General features: G+C 37.7%; 1 pseudogene; it reads right to left on the bottom strand.

Moving 5' to 3' along the window:
* Positions 1-892: 892 nt before the first annotated feature.
* LOC107607005 (uncharacterized) lies at positions 893-14669 on the bottom strand (annotated as a pseudogene).
* Between the last annotated feature and the right edge of the window lie 4203 nt (positions 14670-18872).

Genomic DNA, 18872 nt, shown 5'->3' on the forward strand with positions numbered 1-18872 from the left:
TATTATTAATTCTTCAATATCTATAAATAAATTTTGATTGTTATATATATTAACAGTGATAAAATTTTTGTATTTAATGCTAAAATAATATATTTTACTATGGACTTATTGTCCATTTCAGGATCTATCCCATAATTAACAACATCCCTATTATCCTGGTTCTTGATCCAAATTTCTTCCCATCCATTTCTATCACATCTATCTTCACTATGGTTATGATATTTCAGTGGAGGAGAAGCTTTTCCCAATTTTGCCGCAGTTCATGGTGCAGCTGGTTCTTATCTTTCTATTTTGCAAAGGATTTGCCATTCTTTCTATTTGCTCATACTGTAGCATTTGTAGCATTTAACAAGATTTGCACTTAAATTTTTCACTAGTTATTATTCCCATTTAATTGTTTGCAAGGACTTTGCACTTAAACATAAGCATTCAACACCGTGAAATTAAAATAGTGACAATTTCATGGCAATTGAAACCTTTATTTTTTTGTGTATCTTGAATGATACACGTGCAGCAAAGATATTCTGCAATGCCTGGAAAATCAAATTGGGCTTGTTGATCATTTGGCATATTTTCATTGCCAACAACAATGAAACTGAATTTGTCCCAAAAAACTTTATATTAATCAGCATCTTGGAGTAGTCAAAATAAAAAAATGCAGAAATAGTTAAAATAGTAGACTAATGGTCTTCAATGCAGCATACTAACAATCCCTAAAAATAATATGAAGCGTTATAAAGTCACGACAACTTCAAAACACAAGTTTTGGGCATCCTATAAATTTGAAACCAAAATTTTCAATTATACTATTGCAATATCCTCAAGGGTTCAGGTATCGTGTCGCCCACATAGATAGGTGCCAAGCATTCTTCTTATCAGGAGACATTCCACTCTACGGATATTCATTCTCATCTGGCGTTTTATTGAGGTCATATGACAGCATCGAACCCTTTTGTCCAGCAGAATCAGCCTCTTCAGAGTTATCGGAGGAGACAACGGCCTCTTTCTCCACTGAATCCGGAACCACCTCCCCCGTTTCTACCGATGCCTCCTGAATCTGGGATCGAGCTAACCCTGAGAGGTACATCATAGCCAAATATAAGCACAGAATATCCAGAATCAGTGTATGAACATAATCATACTAATTAAACTACTAAAAAGTTGATAATCTTACGTTCCCATAGTCGTTCGAGTCCATGTTCTATGAGTTTGAATTCCTCTCGTGCTGCAATATCCAGTTCAACAACAAGAGTATTTTCATAGCGAACCTACACAACACACCACCAAGATAATGTAGAAAAACTTTTTGCAAAAACCTGAGTTAACCATCTGTCCCATGCCCTTTATGCATATACACATACAGTGTGCTGCCTGCCTATAGTGCAATAATGTTGCCTTGCGGGAGCTTTTCAACCAGAACCCCAAAACAACAAAACCATATATTCACAATGCAACAAATCCAGAATAAGTAAAACGATAAAGAAAAGGAAAACTTTAATCAGTTCAAAAAATAGCCTTAATCTCATGCTTAGCTGCATGTTCCAAAACATAGCCATACCAATTGAAGAAAGTTCAGAAAAGAAACGCAGCACATAGCTCAAAGATCACGAAAACCAACAGCTTAATCAGTAAACATCCCAATCTCCAGTTCCCATTCTAGTGCCACAAACTAACGTCAAGAGCAACCTTCCCCCAGGTACTGCAGCACCTCAACCCTGTACTACTGAACCAATGCAGGAAAGAACTGCCTCATTGCCACTAAAATTGCAGCCCCTTACTACCAGATCACTACATGCTGCTGCAAGCCACCACTTCTCTTCCATATGTCATCATACCATATATGAATATGTAACAGCTACATTCAATCTGCTCCAATCTGCATGCCAGCACTGTTGCATTAGAGCAGCTAAAGGGCTGCTGGTTGTGCCAGGTTTCCTCCTCGAGCAAATCTTTTCTTCATCCACATTTCATCCCCTACATTTATTCTTGTTCGATCCTATTACTTTCACAACTTATAGATTTTATCCAGAAGAGAATGCCCTTCTTGTTGCAACTTATAAATTCTGTTATGCATACGGATATACCTTCCTAAATATCCTTCTAATACTTCTCCTTATAGTTAACACAACCCTTCTAAAACTTTTTGCAAGAGGGTCTATATTATATGATTGAGTACAACTATAGGGTCTCTATTATATGCTATTATCTTCTAGCAAACATATCTCATCAAGTTAATCTTGCTATACAAAATACAATTAAACTACCCAGCCTCAAAGGTGATTCGCCTTAATGACTCAAATTTATTAACTCTAGAAAGCAAATATCATGGTTCAGTTTTATATACTTTAGATAAATAGCAAGGAAAATTTAAACTATTTTACCTTCACCTCGTCAAGTATTTCCTGTGATAACCATGTTTCCGTACTTGTTATAAACTCAAACCCAAATTTAGCCCGGTACTTTCGGTCCCAATGAAGCATTTCCTAAAATTTAAACATAACCATGTGAATATGGGTTTCATTCACGAATAAGAAAAGGATTTACAAAATTAAATCGGGCAGCGGCAAACAAACCCTCATCATTGATCCCGGGGCATAACGAATGGCTCGAAAGAGGTGACTGTGTCCAGAGAAGGCATCCAACCATGATTGTATACGAGACTCTTTGAACCACAACTGCCTTGCAAATGAGATTGCGTCCTCCAATGAAGAGAAAGGAGACGCATCTATCATCTTCTCTGCAAACCAACGGCTTCTGGAAATGAGAAAGAAGTCTCTGCTCTCCAATTTCCCTGAAAGTCAACGGAGATGTAAAGAATGTCCAAGGACAGTATAAAAACGTGATCGTAGGAAGACTTGAAGGAGAGGCTACAATATTGTGAAGACCCAATTAGATAAGAGAATTATATATGAAAGGATAAATTTTAAAGAATCTAAGAAAACTCATTCCATTCAACCTACTGTCTAATGATATACTGTCTAATGATATGACTAAAATACACTCCACTAAATACAACTCAGTATTTTAGGAATCGGCTGCCTCATCACAATCTTCAACCCCGTCGGTAATGGTCTCCTCTAAATCGCCGTCTCTTGTCAACCGCAGGCCTTCGACATCAAATTCAGGCAAGCTAGTCATACAGGACTGTGGATGAAGGTCGACCTCACAGTGTTCATAATCTTCGCCCATGTCAAACAAATCTCTTGGCTTCACATGGACTACTACACTCCATCCGCTCTCCACCTCATCCTCCACGTAGAACACAAGACGCGCCTCAGATGCCAAGATGTACGGCTCATCGTCTTCATGTTCACCGGTGTGAATCGGCATGGCAAAATTGACACAGGTGTGGCCCAAAACGTCTTGTCGGATGCCTCTCCCCGACGTGGTATCTGCCCAAAGACACTTGAACAAGACTACAGTGAATTGACCACTGTAGTTAAGCTCGATGATGTCTACTAATCTCCCGTAATACGAGACACCGCCAACAGCAACATTGGCATCCCGTTTACTTGCATAACTTCTAGTATCCGAAGTGACATAAACCCTGCTATTCTGTGTTTTCATCCCTTCCTCCCTTGACATGGTCCTAAATTTAAATCCATTGACGTTGTACGCCTGATAGCGTTTGGCCTGAGCAATTGGACCGCAGGCGAGCCATTGCAACTCGTTCGAATGATTGGTGCTTCCAAATGGGACCTGGCATTGAAACATTAGAGGCAAGAAAGCACCAAAGGGTAGTAGGATCCTCAGATTTTAGAGATTACCTCATGCCTGAGCCAGTTCGAAAATTCTCTGTGCACAACACTATCTATGTGAGACTGGGACCTTGTTTTACTTCGCAGTTTTCTCTTTGTGATGGCTCTGTACTCACTGTGCACACAAAAAGATACTTCAAGTTCAGTACCATCAATATCAAATTGGCTCATTGTATAATTTTAGAACCCAAGCTCTATACGTACTCCAAGAATTTCTCTACAGCAATGCAGTTAACCAGTACATGACGATGTGCCTGAAGCTTTTCGATTGGACTTAGTGTGAAAAATGAAGCTGCCCCGACTGCCTTTCCAACCTCTGGGAACATGTTGGCAATCTCGCTCGGCGGAGCATCGCTCGGACGGTCGTCAACGCGTGTCGGTCGGTTGATCCTAGTCTCCACGTTATCTAGGTATCTTGAACAGAATGTGAGAATCTCCTCGGATAGGTAGCCCTCTACAATCGATCCTTCCGGTTGTGCCCTGTTACGCACGTACTGCTTGAGACGACATAGGTACCTTCGAGAACATAACATAAATTACTAGGTGACAGATATCCTACTAAAATAGGCCGAGAAAGCCTAAGTAGATCTTTACCTCTCGATTGGTGACGAACGGATTTTTGACGGTTTAGAATTTCACAAATGAAATCTCGTTGAAGTATAGTCTCTAAACCAACAATAATCCTTTCATGCAAAAAGTTGTTTGTCACAAGTACAAACCCCTAAAATCTATAAACCGAAGTATTTAAACCTCGGGTCGTCTCTCAAAGGACTTGCAGGGTAGTGTTCTTGTTATTGGTTATGGACTTGTTTATTTTGGGGTTTTGGATGAGGAATGTGAATAGTAAATGGTAGGAAAACTTTATTCACAAAATGGTCTTGGCAAGGTTTGGTTGTCAAGGGTCTTCATCATTATCACTAGCCACAAGTATGGTAGTTGCAAGGATTAATCCCACTTAGTCATCCTTAAATCGATTAACAAAGGAAAGTCAAGTGAGTTATATCAATCCTAGTCCATATGTCCTAGCTTTCCACTAATTGGATTAATGAAGGCTAGAGTTAATGGCTATCAACTATCAATCAATTGGACACTAGTGACTCAAGAAATCCTAAGTTACCTTCTCAAGCCAAGAACATAAAATTCTAGTCTAAAATTCTTCCAAGCATTTAATCAAACACTTGGAAGGCACAAAAGAAAAGTATAGTCAATCACAACAAGAATGAATTCTAACTACAATTGAATGTAAAGAATTAACAACAACAATCAAGGAAATCACAATTATCATGAATTACCTCAAATTGCATTATTGAAAGAAAATAAAGAGAACAAGAGTATCATGATTACAAAACCTAGAAACAAAATAAGAGAAATTACAACAAGAGAATAGGGATAGAGAGAAGAACCAAAGTGTAGCAATCATCAATTGAAGGTAGAAGTAGAAGGAGACTTGAATTAAACCTAGAACTATGAGATCCTAATCTAACCCTAATTCCTAATCCTAATTCTAGAGAGAAGAGAGAGCTTCTCTCTCTAACTCTAACTACTTCTAAAACTAAACTATGACTAATGATTAAAAGTAAAAGTAAAGTATGAAAAGTATGTTGATTCCCCTTCAATCCTTGGCTTAAATAGCATCAGAAATGAGTTGGATTGGGCCCACAAGGCTTCTAAAATCACTGGCCACGTTTGCATTAAGTGGGTCATGTGCCACCATCGGCGCGTCCGCGTACCGTGCACGTGCGCGCCCCTATGCGCGATGCAACTATGGCAAATCTTATATCGTTTCGAAGCCCCGGATGTTAGCTTTCCAACCCAACTGAAACCGCATCATTTGGACCTCTGTAGCTCAAGTTATGGTCATTTAAGTGCGAAGAGGTCAGGCTTGACAGCTTTTTGGTTCCATCATTTCTTCATGAGTTCTCAAACTTTACATGCTTTTTCTTCATTCCCTTAATCCAATCTTTGCCTCCTAAATCTGAAATCACTTAACAAACATATCGAGGCATCTAATAGAATCAAGGTGAATTAAATTTAGCTATTTTAAGTCCTAAAAAGCATGTTTTCACTCTTAAGCACAATTAAGGGAGAAGTTATAAAACCATGCTATTTCATTGAATAAATGTGGGTAAAAGTTGATAAAATCCCCAAAAATCAATACAAGATAAACCCTACAAATGGGGTTTGTCAACCTCCCCACACTTAATCCAAGCATGTCCTCATGCTTAAGCCAAGAGAGAAACAAAGAGTTTCAACATTTATTCCATGTAAATGAACTATATGCAACCTAAACTATATGCAACTAAATGCAAAATAGTTTTACCTACTTGGTTAAAAATAGATCAATCCTCCAAGTCATACGTGCACAAGTAGGGCCAAGATCATATAACGATTCATGAATCCTACCAATTCGAATATCAAAATGAAGTTCAAGTAGACTTGCGAGAAGAACGCTCATGAAAGCCAGGAATCAAGGAATTGAGCATCGAACCCTCACCGGAAGTGTTTGCACTCTAGTCGCTCGGTGTTTGGGGTTGATTCTCTCAATTCTCCCCTAATCATGCTTTCCAAGATTTGTTTTTCTTCTAACAATCAACATTATTCAATGCATGCATACATGTATCATGAGGTCTTTTCTTTAGGTTGTAATGGGGCTAGGTCAAGGTAGGATCATATATGGCTAGTGGACTTAGGATTTGAATCTTTGATTAACTTAAACTTTCCCACCTAACCTATATAATGACCTATACAATTAAGTACTAATCTAACTACCCATTCCTCACTTTTTCACATACTCATGCATTTTCTTTTCATTTCACAACACTTATGCATTGATTCTTATTGAGCTTCACTTTGGGGCATTTTGTCCCCTTTATTGCTTTTTTTTTTTCTTTCTTTTTCTATATACATTTTTTTTTCTTTTCTTTTCTTTTTTTCTTTTTCACTTTTATTTCTTTTTCTTTCAAACTATATACAAGAACATTAATGCATAAGGTCTATACATTTAATCAATACATGAGTATGTACCAATTCTCCAATATAAAAATACAAAACACAAACACCCTTTTATCCCAACCAATGTCCCAAAGTTTTCCCACTCTTGGATGACACTCACACTCACTAGCCTAAGCCAATCAAAGATCCAAATAAAGGACATTCATTGTTTTCCGCTTTAAGGCTTGTAATGTGCTAAAATAAGAACAAGTGGGTTAAGCGTAGGCTCAAAATCGGCTAACAAAGGAGAGTAAAAGGTAAGGCTATTTGGATAAGTGAGCTAATGAAATGATGGCCTCAATCATATAAATGCATGAATACAAGGAATAATGGGACATATAGATTCAAACAAATCAAAGATTACAATCATAGAAAGAGAACAATTACACGCACGAAGGAAAATAAGTGGTTATAAGATGTAACCACACCATTAGGCTCAAATCTCGCAAGCTTGTGTTCTTAGCTCAAAACCATGTTCCAAAATAAATTCTTTCAAGCAAGTTCAACAAAAATTTTCAAATTGGTAGGTTACCCTAAAACGGTTTCTTGGAAAGAAAATCATCACCCTAACCAAGTAGTCCTAATAACAAAGAAGTGGTAAAAATATGTACAAATTCTAACTAACATGCAACCTATCATGCAATGCAATAGCTAATCTAATTAAAGAAAATAAAAAATTTGGTGTTGAAAAGGAAATTTTTTTTTTTTTTACCCATGGAGATCGGTCAGACGACTTCCCCACACTTGAAGATTGCACCGTCCTCGGTGCATGCAAAGAAGAGCAAGGTGGATGGGTTGCTACAATTGATGAGCTTCTTCGAAAGGTTGTGCGGATGACTTGTTCGTTGCCCCATTTAAAAGCTTTTCCGTTTCCTCCTTTCTTGGTGGCCAGCCTAAAAGGAGAGAAAAAGAAAGAAAATTAAGCCTACAAAAAAGATATCAAAGTAAATAGAACATAGGCGGGGGCTAATGCCAAATAAGAGTATGATTCTCTACTACATGGTAGCTACAACATGTGAGTGAGAAATCAATATAAGCAAAAGGCATATCAACTGATACTTGATGCAAGAGTAAAGTTAAAGCATGGCGAGTATATTGAGCATCAAGATCAAATAAGAATTGACACAAACAAGATTAGTGATACGCATGAAAGCATTTGATTCTATCCTAACTCAATGATGAAGCGGTACAAGAAAAAAAACAAAGGGTAATGAATTAGGAAGGACTAAAGCACTAATCTTGTGTGTTGACAAATATTACAATTAATGTAACAAGTCATGAAGCACCAAAACAAATGCAAGAAATTCTCAACAATTGAGTGAGAGAATTCAACACCATTATTAAAATGAGAAATTTAGAAAAGAAAATGAGAACAAATAGAATTAAAATGCAAAGAATAAAAATATGCAAATGTAATAGACAAAAGGAAATGGAAGAAGAGAAAAAAAAATTTTTTTTTTAAATTTTTTTTTAGTATTTTATTTATTTATTTATTATTATATATTTTTTTATTATTAAATTTTTTTTTATTTACATTAAAAGAGAAAAGAAAAAAAATCTTTCAAGAGAGGAAGAAGAAAAAAAATGAGAAAGAAAGAAGAAGAGAAGAGGAAAGAAGGAGAAAGGAGGGAGGAGAAAAGCAGGGTGCAAATCCGCGCGCGCGCGCACAGCGCGCTTACGCGTGGATGCAGCAGGGACAATCCGCGCGCGCGCACAGCGCGCTTACGCGTGGATGAGGTTGTGCTCCTAGCACAATGTTAGCACAAAGCGCGCACAACTCTCTGGTTTTTGTACTAGAAGTTGCAGAAGTGCAATCCGCGCGCGCGCGCACAGCGTGCTAGCGCGCCGATGCCCTTTTTTTTTTTTTTTTGCCCAAAAAGCAGAAAAAATGCCCAAGAGCTCCCTATAATGTCCAAAACTCTTCTTTATTCAATCAAATATCAAACAATTCACAAAAATGCAATTTGATTTTAGGATTTATTCATCTACTACTAATGAATACAACATACTAACAACCAATCTTTACAAACAAATCAATATGAAATGAAAATCTACCTACAATGGCAACTCAAATCACTTATTAAACAAAACTAAAAGAGGAAGGAAAGAGTTTACCATGGTGGGGTGTCTCCCACCTAGCACTTTTAGTTTAAGTCCTTAAGTTGGACATTTTGAGAAGCCTATTGTCATGGTGGCTTGTGTTTGTACTCGTCCTTGAATCTCCAAGGATCTTTTCTTCTCAATTGGTTGACAGAATTTCCAACCATGTTCATCAAGCTTGGGCACAGTTCTACCCAAGATATGAGTCCCCATAGTTGGTCTTCACATAGCGAACCGGGATCCCATATCTTGTCTTCACACCCATCCGTTAGTTGAGTTTCATGGTTTTGTCGGATGAGCAGTTGACATAAAGGTGATTGACTCATAGAATTCTCTTTACTCCACCAATGCTTTCTCCTAGATCCGTATAAAGTAATCCTTGTCCCAACATCATCCCTATACCTTGAAGCTTTGACCTTAATGAGCCTAATTCCCAACTCGCAACCACTACACAACTCATTCTTGCTTTTAATTCCACAAAGAGCTCTAAGTTGTCCATCTGTTTCAATCAAACCATATTCAAGCGAAAAAGTAAAGCTTATGGATAGGAATTTTACCCACTTGAATGTTGTGTTGGATGGTGACTCGGGAAGGGAGACCTCCCCACACTTAGATAATGCAAGGTCTACTTCCTTGTGCTCTTCTTTGTGTATTTCCACCTCTTTGCGAGCTTCCTTGATTTCAACCTTTCCCCTTTTATCACATAGCTTGGTGTTGTCTTCAAGAACTTTGATTTCTTGCCTAATGGGAGGTGGTTCAATTTTGGATAGAAATTCATTGATGAATAGATCCATTTCTTGGTCAACCTCTTCATATTCTTCAATTTCGATATACACCATGTCAACGTTTTTCTCTTGGTAGCTCTCTTTCTCATTGCTCACCAAGGGTATGGGAGGTTGTGCACACTCTTTTATACTTTCAACTCCATGTCCAATGGGAGAGGATTCCATTGTAGAGAGAAATTCATCCATGATTGAATCCATCTCTTGATAAGCCTCTTCCAAGTCTCCAACGATGATATGCCTTGAGGGTTGCGCACCTTCTTCAACTTCAATATCAAGCTCCTTGGAAGAGTGCTCCATGAGACTACATTCCCTTGGACTTTCAACATCTCCTAAATCTTCAACCACTTCTTCCTTTTCTTCAATGATTATAGGTTCCTCTAGTTGCTCCAATACAAAATTTGACTCCTCTTTCTCTACCGAATTTTCCAATTTCACCTTCATACTTTGCTCTTCTTTTGACTTTTCACATGTGGTCACGGAAGTACCTTGAGTATTCAAGCATTGGTGGGCTAAAGTGTGCACCACCTTGGTCAAATTGGTCACAAACTCAAGTGTATCCCGCTTCATGGCTTCTTGTCCTTGGAGTAACAAAGTGAGAGGATCGTCTATTGGGGCTTGGGGTGAATAGGAAGGTTCATTATTTTGGAGGGAGGGTTCATGGTAGGAAGGTGGTTCTTCTTGGTAAAGGTATGGAGATGATGAGTATTGAGGTGGTTCTTGGGAGTAATCTTGATATGGTTGTGGTGATTCTAAAGGTTCTTGCTCATAATGGCCATAAAAATATGGTATGGATGATTGGTTATATGATGGATATGGATCATAGGGTGGTGCTTGGTGATGAAAGGCTTGTGAGAATGGTTGAGGTTCATGTTGAGGATGAGATTCATAGGCATATGATGGTGGTTGTTGAGTGTCACAAAAAGAATCATCATAGCCGCTAAGTTGGCATGCATTAGGATGGAAATTATACCTATAAGTATCCGGAGGTTGTTGCCAATAGGAGTGATCAATTCCTTGAGGCTCTTCCCATCTTTGTTGGTTCCATCCATGGTACATGTTGCCATTAAAGTCCACATTTCCTACAACACACTTAGAACCAAACTCAAAGCCAAAGTGGTGAGAACTCATAATGAGAGAACAAAATAAAACTAACAAAAATTAAGAAACAACAAAAGATAAACCTATTCACAATATTCACATATGTACAATAACCAATAACACAACACCATTGCAAATCCCCGGCAACGGCGCCATTTTGACGAACGGATTTTTGACGGTTTAGAATTTCACAAATGAAATCTCGTTGAAGTATAGTCTCTAAACCAATAATAATCCTTTCATGCAAAAAGTTGTTTGTCACAAGTACAAACCCCTAAAATCTATAAACCGAAGTATTTAAACCTCGGGTCGTCTCTCAAAGGACTTGCAGGGTAGTGTTCTTGTTATTGGTTATGGACTTGTTTATTTTGGGGTTTTGGATGAGGAATGTGAATAGTAAATGGTAGGAAAACTTTATTCACAAAATGGTCTTGGCAAGGTTTGGTTGTCAAGGGTCTTCATCATTATCACTAGCCACAAGTATGGTAGTTGCAAGGATTAATCCCACTTAGTCATCCTTAAATCGATTAACAAAGGAAAGTCAAGTGAGTTATATCAATCCTAGTCCATAAGTCCTAGCTTTCCACTGATTGGATTAATGAAGGCTAGAGTTAATGGCTATCAACTATCAATCAATTGGACACTAGTGACTCAAGAAATCCTAAGTTACCTTCTCAAGCCAAGAACATAAAATTCTAGTCTAAAATTCTTCCAAGCATTTAATCAAACACTTGGAAGGCACAAAAGAAAAGTATAGTCAATCACAACAAGAATGAATTCTAACTACAATTGAATGTAAAGAATTAACAACAACAATCAAGGAAATCACAATTATCATGAATTACCTCAAATTGCATTATTGAAAGAAAATAAAGAGAACAAGAGTATCATGATTACAAAACCTAGAAACAAAATAAGAGAAATTACAACAAGAGAATAGGGATAGAGAGAAGAACCAAAGTGTAGCAATCATCAATTGAAGGTAGAAGTAGAAGGAGACTTGAATTAAACCTAGAACTATGAGATCCTAATCTAACCCTAATTCCTAATCCTAATTCTAGAGAGAAGAGAGAGCTTCTCTCTCTAACTCTAACTACTTCTAAAACTAAACTATGACTAATGATTAAAAGTAAAAGTAAAGTATGAAAAGTATGTTGATTTCCCTTCAATCCTTGGCTTAAATAGCATCAGAAATGAGTTGGATTGGGCCCACAAGGCTTCTAAAATCACTGGCCACGTTTGCATTAAGTGGGTCATGTGCCACCATCGGCGCGTCCGCGTACCGTGCATGTGCGCGCCCCTATGCGCGATGTAACTATGGCAAATCTTATATCGTTTCGAAGCCCCGGATGTTAGCTTTCCAACCCAACTAGAACCGCATCATTTGGACCTCTGTAGCTCAAGTTATGGTCAATTAAGTGCGAAGAGGTCAGGCTTGACAGCTTTTTGGTTCCATCATTTCTTCATGAGTTCTCAAACTTTACATGCTTTTTCTTCATTCCCTTAATCCAATCTTTGCCTCCTAAATCTGAAATCACTTAACAAACATATCGAGGCATCTAATAGAATCAAGGTGAATTAAATTTAGCTATTTTAAGTCCTAAAAAGCATGTTTTCACTCTTAAGCACAATTAAGGGAGAAGTTATAAAACCATGCTATTTCATTGAATAAATGTGGGTAAAAGTTGATAAAATCCCCAAAAATCAATACAAGATAAACCCTACAAATGGGGTTTGTCAATTGGGTACATCCACCGGTAGTGCACTGGGCCACCGAGACGTACGTCCTCGACCAAATGCACCGTTAGATGAACCATAACTGTGAAGAAGGAAGGTGGAAATATCATCTCCATGTGGCACAGAGTATGGACCACACGATCCTGAAGGAGAGGAAGTTGTTGAGGATCTATGGATTTACTACATATTAGTCGGAAGAAGGCTGATAAATCAGCCAAGACGGCGGACACTGGGGTGGGCAATACGTGTTTTGACGCAACTGGCAACAGATGTTCCATTAGAACATGGCAGTCATGACTCTTCAAACCAAATAACTTGCGCTGTTTTAAGTCAACACAGCGAGAGATGTTGCTAGAGTACCCGTCTGGAAAGACCACATTCTTGATGGTCCTAAGAAAGACATCCTTCTGTGGGTTCGACATGGTAAAGACTGCAGCGGGATACTTTCCACCTTCAAGTGGCCACATATCATGCCTGATTCCCATCAACTGGAGATCTTTACGAGCTTTTAGGTGGTCTTTGGAATTACCGCTCTCGTTCAACATGGTGAATACAATGTTGTCGCACACATTCTTCTCTATGTGCATGACGTCAAGGTTGTGACGTAATTCGTTGTTCTCCCAGTATGACAAATCAAAGAATACACTCCTCTTCTTCCAGGGTGACTCGTCTTGCAGCCCGGTCTGATGTCCGCGTCTTCTTTTACCCCCACCGCTTGCACCTTTCCCTGTGAGACGGGCACACCCTCCAATTGTCTCAGTATATCCCAGCCAGTCAATTTGGTAGGTGGGGATCTATCCTCTACTTTACCATCAAATCTAATCCGGTCTTGTCTATATCTGTGATCGCGATTCAAGAAGCGACGATGACCCATATAACACCATTTCTGACTGAAGGTGAGTCGCCTAGTCTCGGCGTCCAAATTACACGTGGGGCAAGCTCTCCCGCCGTACATATTCCAACCAGATAAATTGCCCAAGCCAGGAAAATCGCTGATAGTCCACATCAACACTGCACGCATCTTGAATGTTTTCTTCTCACTGGCGTCGTAGGTATCAACACCGGCCCACAACTGCTTCAACTCATCGATCAGGGGCTGCAGGTATACATCTATGTCATTGCCAGGCATTTTAGGACCGGGAATAATCATAGAGAGTATAAAGTTGGTTTGTTTCATGCAAATCCATGGGGGTAAGTTGTATGGAATAAGAATCACTGGCCATATTGAGTACTTTGAACTGAGGTTTCCGTAAGGATTGAAGCCATCACTGGCCAAGGCTAAGCGAACACTGCGCGGATCGCAGGAAAAGTCAGTATATCTCATGTCGAATGCTTTCCAACCCTCGCCGTCTCTGGGATGCCTCAAGAAACCGTCAGAGTTGGTGCCTCTCTTGTGCCACAACATGTCCACAGCTGTCTTGCTGGACATAAATAATTGCTGCAACCGTGGAATCAGAGGAAAATAACGAAGAACTTTCGCCGCCTGAGGTTTACCATTCTTCTTGACAATGGCGTTGATCCTTACTAAAGAATTCTTCCTGGTCTTTTGCTTCCACCTCGATGCTCCACACCATTTGCATCTAGAAAGACCGTGGTCGGAACCCTGGTATAGCATGCAGTCATTTGGACATGCATCTATCTTCTTGTACTCAATACCCAGCTTCCTTATGATCCTCTTGGCATCGTGCAAGGTCTTCGGAATCTGTGCATGCTCAAAGGCATCCCCCAATAGCTCTAGAATCAGTCCGAAAGCCTTGTTGCTCACTCCGCACATGCACTTTATATGGTACAGCCTGACCAAGAATGACAGCTTCGAAAATCTAGAACATCCCGGATATAATTCCTGCTCGCCGTCCTTTAGCAAGTCTTGAAAGGCACGAGCCTCGTGACTAGGTTCTTCGGATAAGTACGGCAACCCATCCGCAACGGCTCCAGCATGCCCATCCATGGAATCTTCATCCTCATTCTGCAGTCCCGGCAAATTGAATGCGTCGTGGATCATGTCACGCATTTGATCTCCTGAATTTATAGTGGAATCTAGTTCTTCCCTACCGCTGGGTCTCTCGTCTACGATCCTCTCACCGTGATGTAACCAAAAGGTATAGTTAGGGGGAAATGGTTTCATCAGAAGATGATCGTATGCAGCTTCTCTAGTTTGGAAAAACCGGAACCCACACAGAGGGCATGGACAATGTATCATCCCATCGGATGATGCATTGTCAAACGCAAAGTCAAGGAATCTATTCAGTCCATTCTTATATTCTATACTACCCCGTGGCTTTGTAATCCAACTCTTATCAATGTCTAAATAAATGAATTAGCACATACAAATAGATTATTAGTAAAAAAAAGAAATGGAACTAAAAAAAAGGGGGTGTGTGTTAGGAGAACCAATAACAGTTGATCACAATTATGATATGAGAGAGTACCATACGTAATAAATTCGACAATATATTACAAGCAATACCATGTAGGGAGCGACGAAATAATTCAAAAGAGAAATAGAAACAAAGTTACTTGCATCCCGGATAACATGAAGCACACGAAAGGTATTGGAAAAGAGGCTTACTCATTGCAAAATTCTGTGCTTTCTTAAAAGATTACTGGTAGAAAGAACTGCTGGTTCCAAGTCCAGAAAAAGAAAAGACAAAGAAAAACTTCCTTAAAAATTGAAAAAGAAAACAAGAATAAATTTAAAATTTTAAAAATAAATAAGTCAATGAATATAACTAAAAAATCATAATGTACAATGAATAAAATATACAAAATATCTTATTGATGGAAGACATAACAGAATTGAAATTTAGAATTAAAAAATAATTAAAAAAAAGCTAGGTGGACAATTATAACAGATAGAGGATAGGATCTTAAAATTGTAGATATATTATGCCTTGTATGCTTATAAGAAAGCCAAATTTTAGTTCCCCTGTCCTGTCTTCGACCGTGTAAATAGCATAGATTAGTTTAGTGAAAAAAATAAATTATTAACCCTTCATTCAAGAATATTTTCGGAAAAGATATATGGATAATATTCTCTAAAAAACAAAGAATCAATGATTAAAGCATTGAAAACACTATTCAGTTAAATACATTTAAATTTGATTCTCATGACCATCATTAGTTCATGACTCTTATATCACCAAACAAAACGGCATCTTCATGAAAGACTATACACAGTATAAAAACAAAACCAAACAAATGATATAAATCATAAAAGAATAAAAAATGCCAATAGTATTCAGTAATGATTTTATATGATAAGAATTATAACTATTTTATCACTGATTATGCTGCACAAAAATAACTTAAAATATAGAAGTTTAGTTTATGCTACAATATGAAACCATTCTAACAAGATTAATTTTTTTTCTTCAATTTTTTTCTCCCTATTCTAAGAAAATGAATGAATACACAAGCTTCTCATCAAGATACTTTGTTTAGAACCATGCCTGATCCATCATTCAAGAATCAATTAATGGAAACTTCAAACACACAAGGTTTGTCTATGAATTTGCTTCGAATCCAGTTGCAATTATTGCATTTACAATATAAGAGCATGACCAAATCCAATAATCCAAACAAATTTGTGATGGATTAGCATGAAAGTATTATGTACATCGAATAAAGCCACTTTATTCAATGACTCTATTGCTTTCTGTTACGCCAGCAAGATTCAATGCTTAATTTCTCTTTAATTTGATCTTTGTGTTACTTTCAATTTGATACTGTCACGTTATTTAAGAGATATTATTCTCAATATTGACTAGATCTTGTCAACTTGAGATGTGACCATTTGAAAATATCAAATTGAAAGTAGCATTCCTCCTAGTTAGCCATAATCAATGCAATCAGGAACTTGCATCCTATTTAAAACTAGATTAATTTAGGATTCCATATAAGATTATTTAATTAATAATACAATAAAAACAAGAGTAAATACTACATAATCAATCCAACCATGACCATATACTTGTTATATAATGAATGTTAACCAGCAAGTATATTGAATTAGATATGTAGAGTTACATCATAACTGTGTTATGCCTATTGCTCAGAGCAAATGAATCAACAGGAGTTTAAGAAAATGGTGCATCAAAAGAGGTGAATTGTAGAAAGGGAGCTAGTAGCTATTTAAATCAACTTCTCTACTACTATATAAAGGTCTTGGCTACTTGGGAGAGTTTAACTGCCATGCCTTGCCATTGCACTGAAAGGGAGCTATTAACCAGCAAGTATCTTACATTTTCTACTTGTTAGGAATCTATTAGAAAATTTATATAACATCAGAATATAATTATAAAATTTTAAACTACAAAGATTTTGTTTTAAAATTTTGATAATACTGTACGAACATATAACTTAATTAAATCTTATAGTCAAATTTCCAGTTACTTAATTGAAAGATCACTTCAAATCAAACTTTAACATCATGAATCTATATTTATTTTCCCAATTTCAATCTTTCTTTAATGACTTTGTTATTAGCTATGTTCTTCTGTTTATGCAGAGGTTCTTCAGGAGATTAAACATCAACTGAAAATATCCATTGCAAGTTCGTACACATACATGCAGCAAACAAATCTCACTTTTCTTGTTTTGTTACCACTTTTGATTCTTCAAAATGAAAATAAAAACACACACATGATCAAATAACAACACGGTTTCTCATCATCATCCACTTCTTCAATTTTGCCATTGATGATCGATCATAAGAAAAAGGGGAGGAAAAAAGCAACAATGAACAATCAATTGAGAAGAACAGAATCTGTAAAATTAAAACAATAGAATGGTATCAACATGCTCCTCTGATCACTCAAACACCTCAATCTTGTTTTTCAACTCCACACTCATCACACAATGGTATCAATATTTTAATGAAAATAATTAGCGTGCGTGCGTGTTTTTCTTGTAATCAATTTTTCGAAAAAAAAACTGAATTCTATAATCTTTTTGGAACAAGGATCGAAGCATCATGGAAAGAAAGAAAACCAACGGAATCAACTACAATTAGTTTCGAATTTAGAAGATAAAATTGCAGTTTTTTTGCTAATAATTTTTAGAGTTTTTATGAAACTATAGTTTCTCATAGTAGATTGATCAGATTCTTGGTGATAAGATATAGACATAGCTAAGAAGATCAAGAGATACAGAAGAAAGACAAAGTGAAAAGCTCGTGTGCGTGTAATAAACCTTATTCCCAATTCTTTGTATAGGGAATCCTTATCCCCAATTTGTATTATCTTCTCATCTTAATGAAATTATCTCTTTTTTCCAATCCAAAAAGAAAACAAAAAATGCAAGACCTAGAAAGCTTCATCTTATCCAAGTTCATAACAATACATCTTAGCCACTCATTCAAATCACAAGAGGGCAATGATCAAGTACTATGTCATCATATTTGTTATTACATCTCCATATAATTTATAAATTTAAACCAATGTCTTGTACTTTACATGATAAAGTTATCAATTAAACAAAAGATGCAGATTAGAGAATGCAAAGTTCCTCAATTTCTCCTGTGGAGGAGAGATGCAAACCAAAGAAACACATTCTTGGGTACTTAAAAAAACAGGAACAAGATGCAATAGAGATGCAAACCAAGGAAAGTCATCCCTAATATAATGATAACGACCCTTTTTTGATTTATCTACTCTAACTATCACTTTCAATGCAAAGCACCCATTAAATCAAAAAAACGGGTACCTTCTAATTCCAATCACACAAGAGCAGCAATTAACCCCACTAAAAGACAGATAAAATCAAATTTTTTTTGCAAAATTCTAACCAAGAATGAAAAAAGCAAGAAAAGATCAGAGTGTCAGGACTAACCAGTGACAGGGGAGAGGTCGCGATGGGAACTGCGCAACTAGACAGGAGAGAGTATGAGTTTCAGGAATTGTGGATGACAGAGGAAAGCTCGAAAGATTGGGGGTTTCTGCAAAATTGGGGAATTCGATTAATGGTTGTAACAGGACAAGGGGAATGGCCAAATTGAATTGTGATCAAATGCTCACTTGGGTGGGTTCTTCCGCTGATGAATCGGGGCTCTGCGCTTGCTCGTTTGGCGCGCTACCAAAAACACAAGACGCGGATTTCTGAACAATTGGGGGGAATCAAATGCTGGAAGTACGAAACGGGGGGAATTGAAACAATGAATTGAAACCTACTTAGCTGCGTTTCTTGAGGTAATCGCCAGGTAATGTTGCGAAACGAAGGGTGGGCGTGTTTCGCGCCTCTGCTCCTGCTTCTCTTCGCGCCAAGAAGGCTTGCCAAATCGAGCGGGCCTGAGGATATATACCCCGAATGAGCGGCGATTTTCACTGCTGGGCCGCTATCTAGGGGTGTTTTGCGGCCTCGGTAAAGACCGCCACTCACCTGTGCCGCTATCCTTCGAATGAGCAGC

This window comes from Arachis ipaensis, chromosome B8 (assembly GCF_059453495.1).
Source record: "Arachis ipaensis isolate K30076 ecotype BB chromosome B8, ASM5945349v1, whole genome shotgun sequence".
Classification (NCBI taxonomy): Eukaryota; Viridiplantae; Streptophyta; class Magnoliopsida; order Fabales; family Fabaceae; genus Arachis; species Arachis ipaensis.